This window comes from Corvus moneduloides, chromosome 1 (assembly GCF_009650955.1).
Source record: "Corvus moneduloides isolate bCorMon1 chromosome 1, bCorMon1.pri, whole genome shotgun sequence".
Classification (NCBI taxonomy): domain Eukaryota; kingdom Metazoa; phylum Chordata; class Aves; order Passeriformes; family Corvidae; genus Corvus; species Corvus moneduloides.
This window is the reverse complement of record NC_045476.1, coordinates 57,906,241-57,924,269: the sequence shown is the minus strand read 5'-3', so window position 1 is coordinate 57,924,269 and position 18,029 is coordinate 57,906,241. Positions and strand designations below refer to the sequence as shown.

At 36.0% G+C, this 18,029-nt stretch overlaps 1 protein-coding gene across 8 annotated transcripts in view; it reads right to left on the bottom strand.

The window, feature by feature from the left end:
• The window catches only part of THSD7A (thrombospondin type 1 domain containing 7A), a 285,664-nt gene that overhangs the window by 230,340 nt on the left and 37,295 nt on the right, over positions 1 to 18,029 (bottom strand). For 7 of the 8 annotated variants that reach the window (XM_032111028.1, XM_032111075.1, XM_032111082.1 and 4 more), the window contains exon 3: positions 10,664 to 10,790. The exons of the other annotated variant lie outside the window; for it this stretch is intronic. The gene's annotated coding sequence lies outside the window, so the exon portion shown is untranslated. The remainder of the gene's footprint in view (positions 1 to 10,663; positions 10,791 to 18,029) is intronic. 8 annotated transcript variants of the gene reach the window in all.

Sequence of the window (18,029 nt, the reverse complement as noted above, 5' to 3'; positions counted from 1 at the left end):
CAGGTGGTTTTTTTTGCAGTGTGACCAATAACAGATTTTTCAATCCAGTTGATGCATATTCCTTTATAGATTTTTTATTTCTCACTTCTAGATAGATACTAAATTTAGAATAGATAGATAGATAGATACTATTTAGAATTCCACCAGGCACTTCTTCACATGTCTTATCAAAGCCTGGCTGATTACTACACTCATCTTTATCGGATAACCTTAAAATACCTTAGAGGGTATATCCAAAATATGGTATAAAATACATAAAATTGAGCTTTGACTAGAACAAATGTAAGGTGCTGCATCTGGGTGGAGGCAACCCCCAGTATCAATACAGGTTGGAAAATGAGCAGGCTGAGACCAGCCCTGCCAAGGACTTGGTTGTGCTGGTGGATGAGAGGCTGGACATGACCCAGCCATGGGCACTGACAGCCCAGAGAGCCAAACATGCCCTGGGCTGCATCCACAGCAGTGTGGCCAGCAGGGCGAGGGAGGGGATTCTGCTCCTCTGCTCTGCTCTGCTCTGGTGAGGCCCCACCTGCAGTGCTGCATCCAGCTCTGGGGTTCCAGCACAGGAGGGACATGGACCTGTTGGAGCAAGTCCAGGGGAGGCTACCAAGTTGATTAGAGGGATGGAGCACCTCTGCTATGTGGAATGGCTGATAGAATTGGGTTTGTTCAGCCTGGAAAAGAGAAAGCTTTGGGGTGACCTAATTGCAGACTTCTAGTACCTGAAGAGAGCCTACAGGGAAATTGGAGAGAGACTATTTACATGAGTAAAAAGTGACAGGATAAGGGAGAGTTGTTTAAAACTGAGAGTAGGTTTAGATTAGATATTAGGAAAAGGATTCTTTACTCTGAGGGTGATAAAACACTGGAACAGATTGTCCAGAGAAGCTGTGGATGCCCCATCCCTGGAAGTGTTCAAGGCCAGGTTGGATGGGGCTCTGAGAAACTTGGTCTAGTGAAAGGTGTCCCTGCCCGTGGCAGGGGGTTGGAACTAGATGATCTTTAAGGTCCCTTCCAACCCAAGCAATTCTATGATTCTATGAAAATATGGAATTAAAGACAAGGTACAAAGAAGTGTCAGGCAATATATTTCAAGGGAAAAATACGTCCTATCAAGCACTTTTTAAAAATTTATTTTAAAAATTTATTACTATTATAAGCATTCAACTCTTATCCTGTACAACTCTTGGCTCTTTTGTTCAGCTGTGATGGTGAGGAAACACATTGAAAACATTGGAGATATTTCAGCTCTGGCGAGGGAGGGCGGGGAAAGGCACCCTTTAACTATTCTGAGTTAATTTGAAGGCTGATAGAGTTTAAATTGTTAGCAGTCAATCCTGTGGAGAAGCGTGCAGATTTCAGAGATGAAGTACAAAACCAAAAAAAATTTAAAAACTCAAACCCTCAATGTGATAGACTCAAACTCACAATAATCTTGTGTAATTTTTTGTCCAGTAGGATTCATAAGGGTCTTAGGAAAAGTGTGCTACAAAGAGCCAGCCAGCATAGAAGCAGGTGTTGCTAAGAGTCCCCAGTACTCAATAGACAGTGGTGGCAACAGCAGCGTCCACTGACCACAATGGAACCATGTTCCTTGCTGCAGCCAGGGAAACTGCCAGCTCCAGATACACAGTAACCCCTACCTCCACACTGTCAAAGAGGAACTCAGCTCTGCAAAGGCCTAAAGGTAAAAAATTAACAATAAAAAAGGACAAGAAAAACAAAACTCCACTGCTGGAACATTTCAATTGCAATATCTAACACTATGCATGACGAAAAATGGTCACAATTAAATACATATTAAATATCTATACATTAAACAAAAGTATCTCTACCAATGAGATTTTTGACATTCATGCAAACTCTCATAATTTTAATATAATCACAGTGTGACATAGTTTTAAGAGTGTCCAGCTGAAATAGTACCAGACAAGATGTATATGCAGTCCATCACTCTGGATTAACAACAGCACACGTGTCTTTGTAAATCACTACTGTTAGACTCTTCTCTAACAGACTCTAAAAGACTGTACCTTGCAGTCTTGTAAGAGATGAGACTTCAGACATCATAAATAATATTTTTATAACAGATTTTCAAAACAACTTTATTTCAACTCGAGAAGAAGCCCTCAGCCAAACTCCAGATGAGAAACGCTGAAAAAAATAAGCAAACAAGCAAACCTAGCAAAATTATCAAGTGGAGATGTGAACCACAGTTTTCAATATCAATGTAACATCTTAACTACTAACTCCAATGGAATGGAGGAATCAGATCAATAAATAAGCTTAGGTAAGTAGAAAATACTTCCAAAGATTTTTTTTTTTTTTTTTTTTGCATTCATGAAAGAGAACAGACAAAAGCAACATTAAAATTTTTTTAAATTTCCCATGATAGGTGAGAAAAGCACATGAAACAGAAGAGTGAGAAATGCATCAGCACTAAAATCTAACAACTGATTACACCCTGCCACCAACCACATCCTCCAAGAGCAAGAGAAAACCCTAATCCTACTTTTCCGACAGTAAAAAAATAAAATTGTTAGAGATTCCTTAAAAATAAAATTATTTCTTTTGGAATGTCTCTGTAATTTATACAAAAAGCTTTGCAATTAAAATGCTAGCCCTAAATATATAGTTAATGAGAGTAATCCCTGTACTCCATATTAACAATTTCCTTTGACAAACCATATTTTAGTTGGTTATTAATAAGTTAATCTAGCTATTCTATAATAAAACATATCCCTTAGGGTGATTCTTGTGGTCATGATTTTGGGTTTGTTTTGCCTGGGTTCTATTTATGATGTGGGGAATAAGAAGTTAGTTCAAACAAACAAAAAGCCACAACACCCACAATTTAACAAATAAACATCTGGCAATGAATTCCCTAAAAATTACTATAGTAATATTTTTCAAGATAGAAGAGTTTGAAGTTTAGCAAGCAGAGAATGTCTGGCACCAGAGATATACCTCTTGATCTACTCAAAACAAAAAAAGAACAATTCGAATTCTAATTAAGGTTTAAGAATCACAAGTCAAGGAATTCCTAGCAGAGGCAGTAATTGCAGAGCTCCAAAGATTTCATTACACCAATTGCACTCCACCTTCTGTATGAGACTCATAGCACAGGTGCAATCCTGCCAGCACGAGAAGCATCGCTGCAGCAGCCGAGCATGGACCTTTCTGGCACTTTTGTCACTGCACAGCAAACCTGGAGCAGCTTCCCTATGTTCCCACACTACCTCCACAAACACACAGGATAGTAGGCAGTAGAAATAAATTTGCAGACTATAATATTGGGTAAGGAATTAGAAAATACAAACTTTGGCAGGAATGTGGTTTGCAGACAAGAAGGAGGGGAAAAACTGGGTGATACTGGTATTGTTAGTTCAGGACTGAAACAAACTGGATCCTACCTAAAGCAAAAAGACCAAGTTTCCTGGGCTGTGGGAGCACCTGTTCCAAGGCTTCCAGTACCATAATCTAACACTTCATAATAGAATCAGGGAATCATTTAGGCAGAAGAAATCTTTATGACCATGGAGTCCAACTGTTAACCCAGCACTGCCAGGCCCACCACTAAACCATGTCCCTAAGTGCCACAACTGCACATCTTTTGAACACCTTCAGGGATCCATCCACTTCCATGGTCAGCCTGTTTCAATGCTTGACAACCCTTTCCATGAAAAATGTTTTTCCTAATATCCAATCTAAACCTCCCTTGGCTCAATTTAAGGCCATACTATACATTTTGTCCAAACTTTTTTTCAATTCGTTCAAAACATGTTGTAGTTCCATATAAACTCATTTTAATAGCAGAGCCAGTTTATGAATTGTTCTTTAAAATGTAGAAAATCTCTTTTCAAATGTAGACTGAATTCTATATATTTATATCTTTATCACTACGGTTACACTGTGAATTACACTTGACTTTTACCCTTTTCTACTAAAGGAAACAATTCTAGTGAGTAACCCAAATACTACATCTTTGGAAAGATTTGTAAAGTCCATTGTACTGGAAGCTGTCTCAAAATATTGCACAGTAGTTTTAAAAAGACAAAGCCCTGTTTCAAAACCTGGTAGTTTTGAGAACAAAAGTCTTCAATTATCTAATCACAGATTTCTGAACATGTTAAACAGCTTTTATTTCCCCTGCTAAACTACACAATGCTCTGTGTCCTTGGAGTCTGTCCTCAGTTACATTCAGTTATACAAAGCTGTGCAGAGCAATGATGAACATAATCTGAAGACAAAGCATTTTTCCTGAAAACTGTTTATCCATAGTGGTCTTCCTAATAACACAGCTGCTAGCCAGCATTTCAATACATTGTTTTTTAACTATATCAGGAAGCTGGGCTAGTAACAGGAAAAAATGTCAAATTACCCTACTCAAGTAAAATGAACAAAAAGAATTTAGATTCTGCTGAAATAAGGAAGGGACTTTTACTTTTTTTACACCCAATTTCAGGAAAAAGAACTATTTCAGAAATTATATGCAATGCCTTTCCAACCTCAGGAGACAATTCCACAGTTTAAAATATCATATGGTATGGCTTGAATATATTTTACACTTAGTGAGTATCATTACATAACTTTCCTCCACTGCCTTTAATTACCCCATTAAGCAAGTTGGTATTTGCATTTCCACTTACAGCAGCTGCGCTAGAGCTGCAGGGCACAAGAATATAAAACCAAGAAGAAAAATTAATAAAACATTATCTCTTCCATTTAGCAAGTTCACTTTCTTTTTTAATGGAAACATTTGTATTAGTAGACTACTTCAGCACTGTAAGATAATAAATCACATAAACCCTGTATTATTCAAGCCAACCGAACTGCCAGATAGAAGTATCATCACTCACTAGAGGCACAACTTGCCCTTAAGCTTTTCTCATTTTATGGTATTTCTCAGGAGTCACTTTGTATCTGAAAATGTTATTCAAAACGTAAAAAGTGTGCAAATGTAATGCAAGAGAAATCCCTCTTGTTCTAAACCTTTTTACATAGAAAATAATTTAGAAATTTATTCTAATGTGTTGCACATCTTTACTAATCTGGACACATTTTTGAGTAAACAAAGATGAAGGCTTCACTTAATTAATTAAAAAATCTGCAAGTCATCACACATTCTTAGAAACAACTTCCAAGTTTCAAGACCATTTATTTTTCAGCTAGCCTACACAGTTTACAGTACATTCATTAAATATTGCAGTAGTAATTATTGCATAATATTGTAATAATCAATATATATAATAACTATTAACAACTATGTTATTTATTACATCCACATGTTCTCTAAACATTATGCATATTATAAACAGTAAACAGAGCAATGAGAAGTATCAATTTATTCATTAAGAGCCATTGATCCTGAAAAGCCAATTCCAGAGTGCTGGTTTCTGCTTTACTAGTTCCAGGCACATGGAAGCCCTTTTCCCCAGAAAATAGGGGATCATGCTTCTACCATGCATTAGAAGACTGACATCCTGTGTATACAGATGAAGGAAGCAAAGTAGCAGTTTTGATTTTGTCCCTGTCCTTCATTTTTGAAGTCCTAATTTTGTAGCTGCTATAAAATATCCTATTTCCATAAAAGTGTTATCCATGAGAATCTCACTACAATACCTTCTTGTATCTGGCAGGAATGACCCTATATCAGGCTTTCTGCTGTCCCCAGACTTCCCTCTTAGTGAAAATTACTCCACCTGACATCTTTTTCAACCATCTCTATTTTTCACTTCAGAGCAAAGCTGAGGCACCTATTATTAACAAGCAGAAAAAACACTATATTAGAAGCACCAGAAGCATATTGCAGCATGGACTAAGGGTCTGTACCAGTTCTGATGCCAAGATTCAGATATTAACACAATTTGAGTATACCTAATATCCTAGAAGTTTTCCTCTCACACAAAGCAGGTGTGTATCTAGGGAAAAAGTTCTTAAAGGGTGTAAAAGTAGCATATGATTAGCACACACATTACAGCAGCTGTATACCTTTAATAATGTCATTTTCTCTGTGAGCTTTTTCTGTTAACACAGGATAGGCCTAAGATAAACTGGTTTAAGAGCTATAAACACTGTCCTAAAACAAATCCAACTAGTATACCGTTTTTCATGAGGTGTTTAATTGCATTGCTCATGAAGAATTGTAAGGCCAAAGGAAATGTGACTCAGTTCAAGCAGCATATTTATGCACACCCACATAAAAGTAGAGCACAAAGAATCAGCAGAGCTGTGTATCAGACATGTCACACCAATAAGAAAGAAAATAAATTATCATGCAACTTTTACAAGCCTTAATCTGACTCTCCATTTCAGTTAAAGAACCGATTTAGCAATATCAAGACTTTGGGCACAGCTGCCGATTCCTCTCAGCTGGATGAGAAATATTTCTTCCTTTCTTTCTGAAAAATTAAACATCTAATTCCCATGGAGAGTCTCATGCCAGTGGTTAATTAGGGAACATTTTACAAGAACTAAAAATTGTCAGCAACACAGCAGGCAAATATTGACATTTTTTTACAAGCACAACCATGCCACGGTTTAATTTCTCTTTCCAGAGCTCTTGCAGGCAGACAGCTGCTGCCCAGACAAGCTGAGAACCTGTACACTTACTGCAAATCCTAGCTTTTAGATACTTATTCAAACTGGCAAGAAACATTCCTCCTACATCACTTTCAAACATTTGACAGCCTGACCATCCATTAAATGCATCTCATCTGCGGATTACTATATATTTCTTCCTTCTAGCTACTGAAAAGTAATGTGACTCATAGGAAGCTGGGAGGACTTCCAGGTCTCAGAGTACCTGACAGGCAGGGGGAAAGCAGGAATAAAAGCAGGGTGAAGGTGGTGAAGGCACAGGACTGAGAAGGCCAGTAAGAGATTACACTGATTAATGGGTGGATACGAGATACCCTTCTTCACTGAGCAGCTGGAGAGCAGGGTTAGCTGCTGGTCAGGAGGCAATCAGATATTTGCAGTGAGAACTGATGCAGCCTATGGCCAAAAGTCATGTCACTCAGATCTGTGCAAATGCAACACCAAGTGCCACAGGCTCCCAGGGAATAAATAAGAGAAACTGGGAAAAATACAAAAATAAAGAAAAACAAAACTGAAGGCAAAACCAAAATAAACCAATACAACAATAAAACCCCTAGATGTCCTTTCTTCTCCTTTCCCATACATCCTACTAAGTTTAAGTGAAATTCCATTTTCACTCTAAACTTGAGATCCTTGTGCCAGATGTGGCAGATGTGATTCAGTAATGCCATGTTCCTGAGATGAAAGATGGAGCCACAACCACTGCAGTGGGTATAGACATACACATCCAATTACAGGAGCAATTAGAGAGGATAAAAGACAGATTAGGTCCTCCCTCCAGAATACATACCCTGCCAGAGGAGCTGAGGCCAGGGAAAAGGTGGTAGGGGTTAATTACCAGCTGGAACCCAAATGCTTTCATTTTGACAGTTCAAAATGTAAATCTGTTTAAGTACCATAATTTTAACCAAGCACTGACACACACACATCCAGCTATTTCAGTTATTTTCCCACTTTTCTTGGGTGATGTGAAAAAACATTTCTTTTCCTTTCATTTACAAACCACCCACAGGATTAAAACATATTACAAAAACCTCTCAGTATCAAAGACCAAATATTTAGCATAGCCATATTCAAACAGTTTCATAAATCTTCCACTGATCATTCTGTGTTGAAGACACTGTGCTCTGTAGCACAAAGAAAAAAAATGAAAACTTTCATAACATAGGAAAACTGCATGTTTTACAATCACTGTAACACATGCAATTAATTTTCAGAAAAAAGGTGACCTTCAGCAAACACTGCTTCATCTTTTAAGGGCTAAGACTAGAGCATTTAGTCACATTGTTATGTCCTTAGTTTCAACAGCCCAAAATGCCCAGTGCCCATCCCTACATGGCTGCTGGGGGCTGTGTGGGACAACCAAGGGAGCTGGGTGCCCCCTGGACCTCTCTTGTGGTGCTCCCTTTTTTGTGAGAGATCAGCTGAGGTCAGATGTATCATGGAATGAGCCAGAACTTTATCTCATTAAGCAAAAACTCTTCCCATTCTGAGATTTTATTAAATACACATGTACACTTAACAAATTATCAGATGATGTTTTCCAGCTCCATATGTCCATCAAGATTATATTTTTGCAAAGCTTTAGCTAAATCAGATCAGCCAGTTGGACTCAGAAAACAATCATTGATTTTGTAATTTCAGACACACTCTCTGATTTTCTAACTTTACTGTCAATTCAAACTTACATCCAAGAATGTTTACTTAACATGCACCAAATTTAATTAAAGCAAAATGAGATACTGGAGAACTTAGGAAGCAGTATCTATCACAACAACAGTTTTGCATAAAATCCAAAGAAAACATTCTTGTGTTGATTCAGCTGGTAAAGTTTTGACTTTATACTTCATATGCTGTTACATTGCCAGGGACTGTGTAAAAGAGCAACACTGCTTAATCAATACAGTTCTTTTAACACATTTGTCTCCATGCCTTCTCTATTAGGAAGCTGAGCTGGCTGCATGAACTAATCAAAATGCCTTTGAACACCCATTAATACTGTTCAGTTAAACATCTACTGAGTTTAGAACCAATGTGAAGCTCATTTAACACTCTCCATGTTCTACTGGCATAAATCTTTTAAACGACTTCTTTTTTTTTACCACTAAAAGGGCAAAGTAAATGGTTCCTGTTATCATAAAAGCTTTCAGAGACAAGAGAGAGAAACAGCCAACACTCACTGCTGAAACTATTAATGATTTTCACTAATTACCAAGTAAATATTATTTGAACCAGAATAATTATGAAGAGTTCAGTGCTTCAAAATATAAACACTTAACAGAAAACATGTTTCTCTGTTATAAAAACCCAAACTTTTAGGTTCAAATTAAAAATATATACATTCCATCATAATATTACCTTGAAAACAGCAGTTTTAAAGAAGTGAAACGGAAAACAAGGAAATGTAACTTTTCATCCTTTCCCAGTCCGTGGCTGAATATGGAATTCTGAACACAGATGGTAAAGAATATGCAATACAGTAAAGGTCCTCTGGGTTTGGTATTCACCTGTCTCTTTTCAGCACCACCACATTCTTATTACCTCAATTAATATCTGCCAGAATCAGTAAAATGACATCCCTCTACTGTTACTATTATTTTGTTCGACCTTGATATCATGAACACAAATGTAATTATGATAATAAGCCAATTATTTTCTACAATATAGCAATCAAAAAGACTAGTACTTTCTCCCTTTCTCATGATAATACCTGAACATTCTGGCTTTATTTCATCTTCAATTGCTAGCATGCAATCACTGACATTTTGTTTAGTTTTTATTTCTCATTTCTAACAAGAAAAAAAGCCCAAAACTAAGCAAAACCAACCAGTGAAGTTTTAGAATATTCATAACATTCTAGCATTCATAGCATGCTAGATATATGATTTATGTAGGACAATAAAAAAATATTTTAATGTTTGCAGTATTTTACTGGTTTTACTGGCATAAATTTTGAATGACAGCACATCTGTCCGTTAGAACAACTAACTGTCAATAATGCATCAGCTACACCATACGCTCTGCATATTTTATATAGTTAATATAAAAAGATTGTTGTTGATGATGTTTGAGAGGATTTAAGCTTTTTTAGTACTTTTAGACAATCCAGCCATATCTGCCTACCATGGGATTTTTTGCCCCATGATTTCCACATGTTTCATAGTATTTTGTCCAAAATTTGTTGAACTTAACAAAATAATTTGGAAAAAATATTGTGGTTTCCAGATTATGAAAGTAATGTGTACACATTTTGTTTTTTATGATTTTACTTTATTGTGAGGTCAGGTCTGTCACAGCAGAAAAGCAAATAAATTAGAAGCCACTATGTAGAAATGACTTAAATAGGTTTGGACAAACTGAAATGTAATTAACACAAAACTGTTATCCTAGTCAGCCTATTAACTGTTAAAATAGTGACTCCACAAAAAACTTCTGGTTTTGTTCCTAATGATCATAAATTGACTAAAACTTAGGCTATTCAAGAGGAAAAACTCTTTCATATCCTGGTCAGAAATGAATCCTTGCAACTTTGATCATTGTGGGATTTATGGTCAAACTGTACAGACAAATAAGTTGCAAAAGAAAAGAACAACATTATTTTTTTACCTACAATTACGTTTTAAGTCAAAGATATGTTACCCAAAGATAGAGTCTCTTATGATGAATTGTACCATTTCACAATCAATTTTTGACTTGCGAGACAACGTAAGTGCACAATAGCAAATTAGCCATTATTTCCTATAGACATTCCTAGCTTTCTTTACTCAGACATATTTATAACTGAAACAAAAATATAAACCTTAAACTCTCTACGTTTCATGTAGATAAACTGCAGTTCTCTGTTATCCACATAAGAATCATGTCCACTTTAGTATTCTGCTTGTAGAACTGCTTCATGCAGATTGTAGCTCTGTCTGTTAATTATGTCTCAGTTAGGCAAAGATAATTGCTATTGATTCAAAAAATATTTCAAATTTTCTGTAAGAAGAATCAAAGGGTTTTTAGGAAAGAGACAAGCTAATACTTCACATGGAAAGTAGTGAGTAGCACAAATTAAACGCACCTTTCTGCCACACCAAATATTAATTCTCCACTGCCAGCCAGGGACTTCACAACCATCATGATTCCAGAGCATATTAAATCAATACCATAAGGATGGGAAACGTCCATGCAATAAATTCAGAAGAAACCTATAAATAAGCAGATAAAAGAAGGCAAAAATGGAACGAATTACCCATATGAGTTCCCCTAAGGATTCACTAAAGGAGAGGTAGTGATGATCTAAACCTTGTAAAAGCAATAGTAAATTCAGCATCAATATCTCTGTATAGCCACGAACATTTGAAGATAAGCATATTTTAATGGCTCCCTACATTTCAAAGTTTATTGTGGCCCACATGCCCCTGGATACTTTCTAATTTCCCTAAGTAGCCCAATGTTTAATTCTCAATTGCATAATCCTGTCTAGGTCATTCCACACATTTTTTGTTTCTGTGAAAAAATACTCCCAGGCATCTGTTTGGGACCTTTTCTACTCCCATCCTTTTTTCTATTTATGCCATCTGAGCACATTACTTACATCCATCTCAAAGTTCTAATTCAAAAGGACATTCCTCTGAATCATGGCTTAGTCTTGCCCATTCCTTTCCAAGTATATTGAAAGACATTTTTATTTTCAGTATGAATCTACTTTTAAAAAGTAAAAAATATACACCATCTTTTACCTGTCAGGCCTTACAGCCCCAAATAATGCAGATTAAATTTTTACAGAAGCTTACTAAAATCAAAAAGTCCAACTTTTTTACAAATTAATTATCCCAGCAACCAAGCGATACAAATGTAATCCAGTAAACTAAGAACAGAATATTGGCACCAACAGGCAGAATGATTCTGCATTTATACAATCACACCTCCAAATTTCCTTAACTATGAGAAATATGCCAGCTAAACAGAAAAAATAGTAACTGCTAGCCATTCTCTTCTGCTCTGTTTGCTCTATGTCCCAATTCCTCTCTACTCTTCTATGTCCTTAAGATAGAATAGGGAGGTTACGTTAGAATAAGGCTGAGGATTTCTGAAATCCTCAGCCTTATTCCTAACGTAACCTCCCTATTCTATCTTAAGGACATAGAAGAGTAGACAAAGTTGAATATAAGAAGATGGACCACAATAAGGACCTGCACACATTTGCCTACATTGAGAATGTTTATACCTAATTTCATTTGAGAGCTTCCAATCCTATTTTAGCTTGTCCTGTTAAAAAACAATAAAGATAACTCAGGCTCAAGAAACATAGATGTAGTCAAAACTTGAGGCAAAGAAATTTTAACATAAGGTAGATCTTATTGTACAAAGTGCTTCCCTTCACATTTAGCTGTAATATTATGGTTGTATATTGATTACTGTAGAAGAAACTGCAGCAAAAGAGACAACTGTGTCCTTTGGGCCACCATGACTGGGATAAGAACACTTTATTTGAATCCCACATTCCAAAAAACTGTTTCACTTTTTCTTCATCGAGGAAATTTTAAAATAAGGATATATCTAGGTATTATCAGAAAGCAATGCTGGTCTGTATATCAGTATGACACCACCTAGTTGAGGACTTGAAGCAAGAAGCCCATTGTAAAACAGAATGAAATATCCTTTGTGGTTTATTTTGCATCATTGGCAGTATGAGTTAGATACCTTCATTCGGCAGCAAATCTCTCTCAGTAATCAACGCAAAAATTCATCTTACTGGGCTTTTAGTCTTCTTTGAATTAACACAATGTACTGGTTTGAGCTGGGATAGAGTTAATTTTCTTCACAGTAGTTCATATGGGGCTGTGTTTTGGATTTCTGCTGAAAACAGGGTTGATAAAACATGAAGGTTTCAGTTATTGCTGAGCAGTGCTTGCTCAGAGTCAAGGCCTTTTCTCCTGCTCATGCAGCAGGAAGAAGCACAAGAAACTGGGAGGGGACTCAGTTGGGACAGATGACCCCAACCGAATAAAAGGATGTTCCATGCCATATGGCGTCATGCTCAGCATTTATATAAAACTGGGGGGAAAAGGATGAAGGGAGGATGGGGCCTTGGAGAGATGGTGTTTTACTTCCCAGGTAACAGTTAAAAGGGATGGAGCCCTGCTCTCCTGGAGATGGCAGAACACCTGCCTGCCCAGGGGAAGGGGTGAATGCATTCCTTGTTTTGCTTTGCTTTTGCACAACACTTTTGCTTTATCTATTAAACTGTCTCTATCTCAACTCACGAGTTTTCTCATTTTTACCCTTCTGATTCTCTCTCCCATCCCACTGAAGAAGGAGTGAGTAAGTGAGCGGCCAACTGGGGCAGAGAGGCCCACCAGATTTAAACCACAACACACATTTACTTTAATTCAGGGAATTTTAGACCAAGCTCAATTGGAGCAATTAGGAAGTCTAACTGAGCTGAGTTAGTTTGGGAGATATGTCACCCATATGTTAGTGTTTATTTTTCACCCATAAAAATGGCAGCCATATAAACACCTCAAGAGTTTCACAAAAGCTGCACAGAACAGCCAATTACACACAAGCAGTAATTCGAGTAATGCATACAGCAGAATGGTCAAAAGAAAAATTTCTTTTTGCTTGAACCTCTGAACTGTTCAAAATGAAGCCAAATTCAGCCAAATTTCATAAATCTAGTTTATCATGACGCTAACATTTGAAATCCAGCTTTTAGCTTAAAGCAAATATTTATAGTCTAAAGAATGGAATTATAATAAAATGCTGACAAGCCCATACCACACAAAATAGTTTCTGCTAGAGGGTGGTTTGTCTATTCTTGACATTTCAAAATAAATGGATTTACATTTGAGAAATAAGATACAATTCACATTCAGTAACTGTAACTCTGTGTTTTTTTCTATTTGATACATGGGAAATAATTCAACAAGACAAAGTTCAGATTCTTTTCCCTTCCTAAGTTCAAAGTTGAAATTCTTCAGAGATCGTCCCTAAGGCCAATTAGGTCTATTAAGTCTCACATGACAGCAGTATTTAAAAATGAGATATATCACTTGCAAAAGCAGAAGGACACGTTCCTGTGGCTCAATTCCTTGTTCCTTGTGACTTAAATGCAGCTCCAATGACTTAATGCAACAGACAGTTGATGTAGATTTCTCCCTCCTGCAGCCACAGAATTGAGTTTAACTTTTTAAAAAAACAAAACTAGTTCTGAGCCTTCCACTAGAGTGGCGCCACTAACAGCCTTTAGAAGAAATGCATATCCAGTGAAGAGCCATCATTTGCCCTTCATTTATGATAAGAATCTGCAAGAGATCGCACAATGAAACACCATGACACTAAAACAGCCTCCAAACTTATAAATAGGAATAAGAATCCTCTTGACTTGCAAGCAGATATATGACTATTAAAATTAAAATGCTAGAATATCCCAGTTTACTATTCTAATACACTGAAGTTTATTGGTTAATATGAATGTTTTAAGACTTTAAAAAGAGACAATTTTCTGAATACTGTGATAGTTCCAATTACTAAAATATATAAACTCAGGAAACAAGGACCTTCCAAAAACTTTTTTAAAGTGGTCTTGATGTGATGATCTCCTGTTCACAAGAGGATACATTTTTTCACATTCCTTGGCAAAGGTACAGCTTTTTCACAAGTAGAAGTTTTGTTTTAGTTGTGCTCACTAATTTGTGATCACTTTATGTGAAATTACCTGTAAACTACAAAATAATTCCTTACACTATTTTGCTGACACCTGATTGATCGTGAAACTATTTTCACCACTACTTTTACTCATTCTGGTTTGCTTTTTCTTTTTTTTTCAATCATTTGATAAACCTCATTTTCAATCAGAACACAGTTTTTCCATGTTTGTTTGATTCATTATCTGCTGATTCCCAAAAGAAATGGTCACTGCTAGGTAGTTCTTTTCCATACAATTTTTCTTCCACTCATGTACACTGCAGTTATGAAAATACTTATTTTCAAAACACCTTGTTCAGTAACAACTGTTATACCAGCAATATTATCAATGGCACACTGTTGCATTCTGTCTGTCTTATGTAGATCCATTAAATAGTCTTAGATTACATCTAGTGTTTTCACCTTCCATAGAGTTGAACTGTATGAATACATACAGCTCTTACAATTCATTTTAACTAACCCCTCTTAACAGAAATCCTAATTCTCTAAGATAAAATATGTCCAGAGTGGGCCTGTCCACACACAGAGAATTTTCAACAGCTCCTTTTCTCCTTTTACTCTTCTGGGTGTAACAGAGTCGGTGATTTTATCATTACACTTGGGAGTACTACGTGAGAAGTTTCCAAGCCTTTGGGAACCTCATCTCTAAGTTATATGCAGTAGACCCGACTGGCTCATCAGAAGAATAATTTATGTAACTAAACCCAAACTGAAGGACAAAAGCGGATCTTCATGTCTTAATTTTTCACATGTAGATCTGTCTTGAAATTGTGTCTCAGACACGTAAGCAGTCCAAATCCCCTTTGGCTCTTTTCTCTTTCTTTTGTGTCTTTTCTGACATTTACTGTGTGTATATACTATCTGTATTTAATATTCCCATCTGGAAATGTACTTTATATCATAACACAGACACACATATATCAGAACAGAATAATAATAAGCTCAGAAACAGCAATTTTACAGTGAGACTTACATTAAATAAATAGATTTAAATCACAGAATTCCCACCACAGCTATAAAGACTTTGGCACTGGAAGGTTTTCTTTAGATTTATTAACATAGTCTGTGACTCCTTAGGCCCAAGCAGGCCTAATAGGGACATTACTGGTTGCCATACCTAAGCATCTTTAAATGACATCAAAAATGAAAAATAACACAATTTTTAAAAAATCCATTATGAAATATTCTATTTTGTAGAGAGACCAGCTCATCTGAACAGAGAGAGATAATAACAGCATGGCAGATGGATGAAAGTGTTAGATGAATGAGTAAAAAGGTAATATAAGGTGAAAGATATGTTACAAGTATTTCAAGGTCCTGAAGCAACTACTGGAAGTAAACTCAATGGAAGAAATGAGGTTTTGTCCATGATCTGTATTGTTCACATGGGGAGGGGATTTTTATTTCTAGCCTTCAGAGTCGGATTATTTCACTCCTCCCACTAGGCAGAGAATTTAATTTCTATCATTTACAATACACTCTAACACACCCTCTGCCTCATTTAAAGAAAATGAGCAAAATATTTCCCCATGAGAAAAGGAGATCTGCCATCTTTTTTATTATTTCAAGGCATTTATAGCCGGCAGAGATGCAAACAGTGAGTCACAACAGTATGAAAATTTACAAACACCACCATCCCAGTTACTGTAAGGGTCAACATACATAAAGGAAAAGGGCAATCATCCAACTCCTGCTGTGTTTACACAGAGCATTTTATTGCACCTCTCCTTTTCCTCTTCCTTTCCTGTACTTAATCAGAATAATGCTATGAAATACTTAATTCACATATATTTTTATTTCCTCACATCATTACAATTCCAGATCCCTATCTTGTCTACTTTGTATCTGGTTTTGATGCCACTGAATGCCTAGCTTCAGGAAACAGCAAAAAAATTCCCATTTACCTAATGATTCTTTCACATTATGCTTCAGGGATTGACACAAACTGAAAAAATCTTGGATACTGCCCTCTGCAAAATACACTCAGAGCACTGCTATTTGAATATAATTTGGAATTCACTAAGGGCTTGGATCATAATTTATACTTGCCAAATATATGTTAATTAATTCTAATGACATTAAAATAATCTGCCATTTTGGTGCTATCATATTGCAAACAGAAATTACTAAAAGCCAATTAATTCTTATTAGACTTTATTTTATAATACCTAAAAGAGGATCTTATTTGATCAAATTTAACAATACTATTCCATAAAAAGAAAAGACCACAACAAGCTCTTCAATAAACCACGAAAATCAGTCACTTGAAATCACTAAAAAAATTAATAAATTACCTTTGAAATATAAAAGCTCATGTTCTCAATGGTTTCTAAAAAAAATTGCTCTAGGATATGATTATTAGTAGATAGGGTACTAATATTCAATTTATATTTGGATTCTATTTCCATCTAGATTCAAGGGATTCAATAGATCACTTATTAGCATTCCATACAATTATTTTCATGTTACTTGATCTAACTCATGAGACAATGAAGGGTTAAATGCTAGCATGTGGCTATACTTAGCATTAATTATGCAGGAGTATACATACACACAGATATGGGTTAATGAAGCCATAACAGCGCTGTTATCAGACCAAGTGCAATCTCTGTTATCATACAGCCATTGGTAGACTGCTGCAAATTTATAACCTCAAAGGGTGTTTAAAAGTTAATAACAACACATTACAGTTGTGTCCATGTCACAAAAGTCCCAAACTTTGTTGTTCACAATTCCTGATAGCACTTTAAATACAAAACTGTGTCTGCAAATCATCTTTAATTGAGCAACACCCTTACGAGTGCTTACTCTAATGAGAAGAAAAATTCATAAAATTTCATTGTCATTTTTCTTAACTTATTTGATTGACATCTGTGCATAGAGGGCTTAATGGTTTTCCTGAGTACTGACATGAAAGTATAAAACCTATGTAAACCTAGAAAACATATGCTCATTAAGTGCTAAAATAAATATTCCCATTCTCTGTTCTGTAAACTGAGATTAGGGTTTTTTTTACATGGCACACAGGGAATTAACTGCAGAATTCATTAAAGTGAGTGGAAGTCATACAGCTAAAATTTACTGCCACAGAAAGAGTTATCTTTAGAATATATCTAATAAAATTTAAGTATGAGCTACAATACCTGAATATTTTAAATAGTCATTGGAGACAAAAGTGGTTGCAGATGTTGGCAACAATGTACAATATTGGTACACAATGTTGGCTGCAACATAAAGCTGAAGGAAAATACTATATTGTCTGGGTTCAGTAATCATGGTAAAATATTATACACCTCTGGTAAGTGTCTAATTACTGATGTCCTGACTTTTATTTCATTTCATCTGACTACCTAAACTGTCTCTGAAGTGCCTATCTTCATTTGCATTTTAATGAATAATAATTGATATTTATTCAGCACGTTATATTTGCAACTCAGAGGTTCATTTATAGATTAATATTCTTATTACCTAAAACAAACTATGCATAGATATTCAGATTTGGGAATTACTAACAAGCAAGACACTGTGGGTAGCATTATAATTTGGTCAACCTGTTGGCCTCAGCTTTAGCTTTTGTATTGTATTAGGTGTCAGTGGTGGCTGGGAATGTCTGGACTCTAGAAAATTGTACTGCAGTTCCAGGGAGATAAACAATTAGAGAATTCTCACTGAGTTGCCTAAAGGTTTTCAATTTATGCCATTCTTGACAAAGTAAGTACTGTAAATCACCCAGA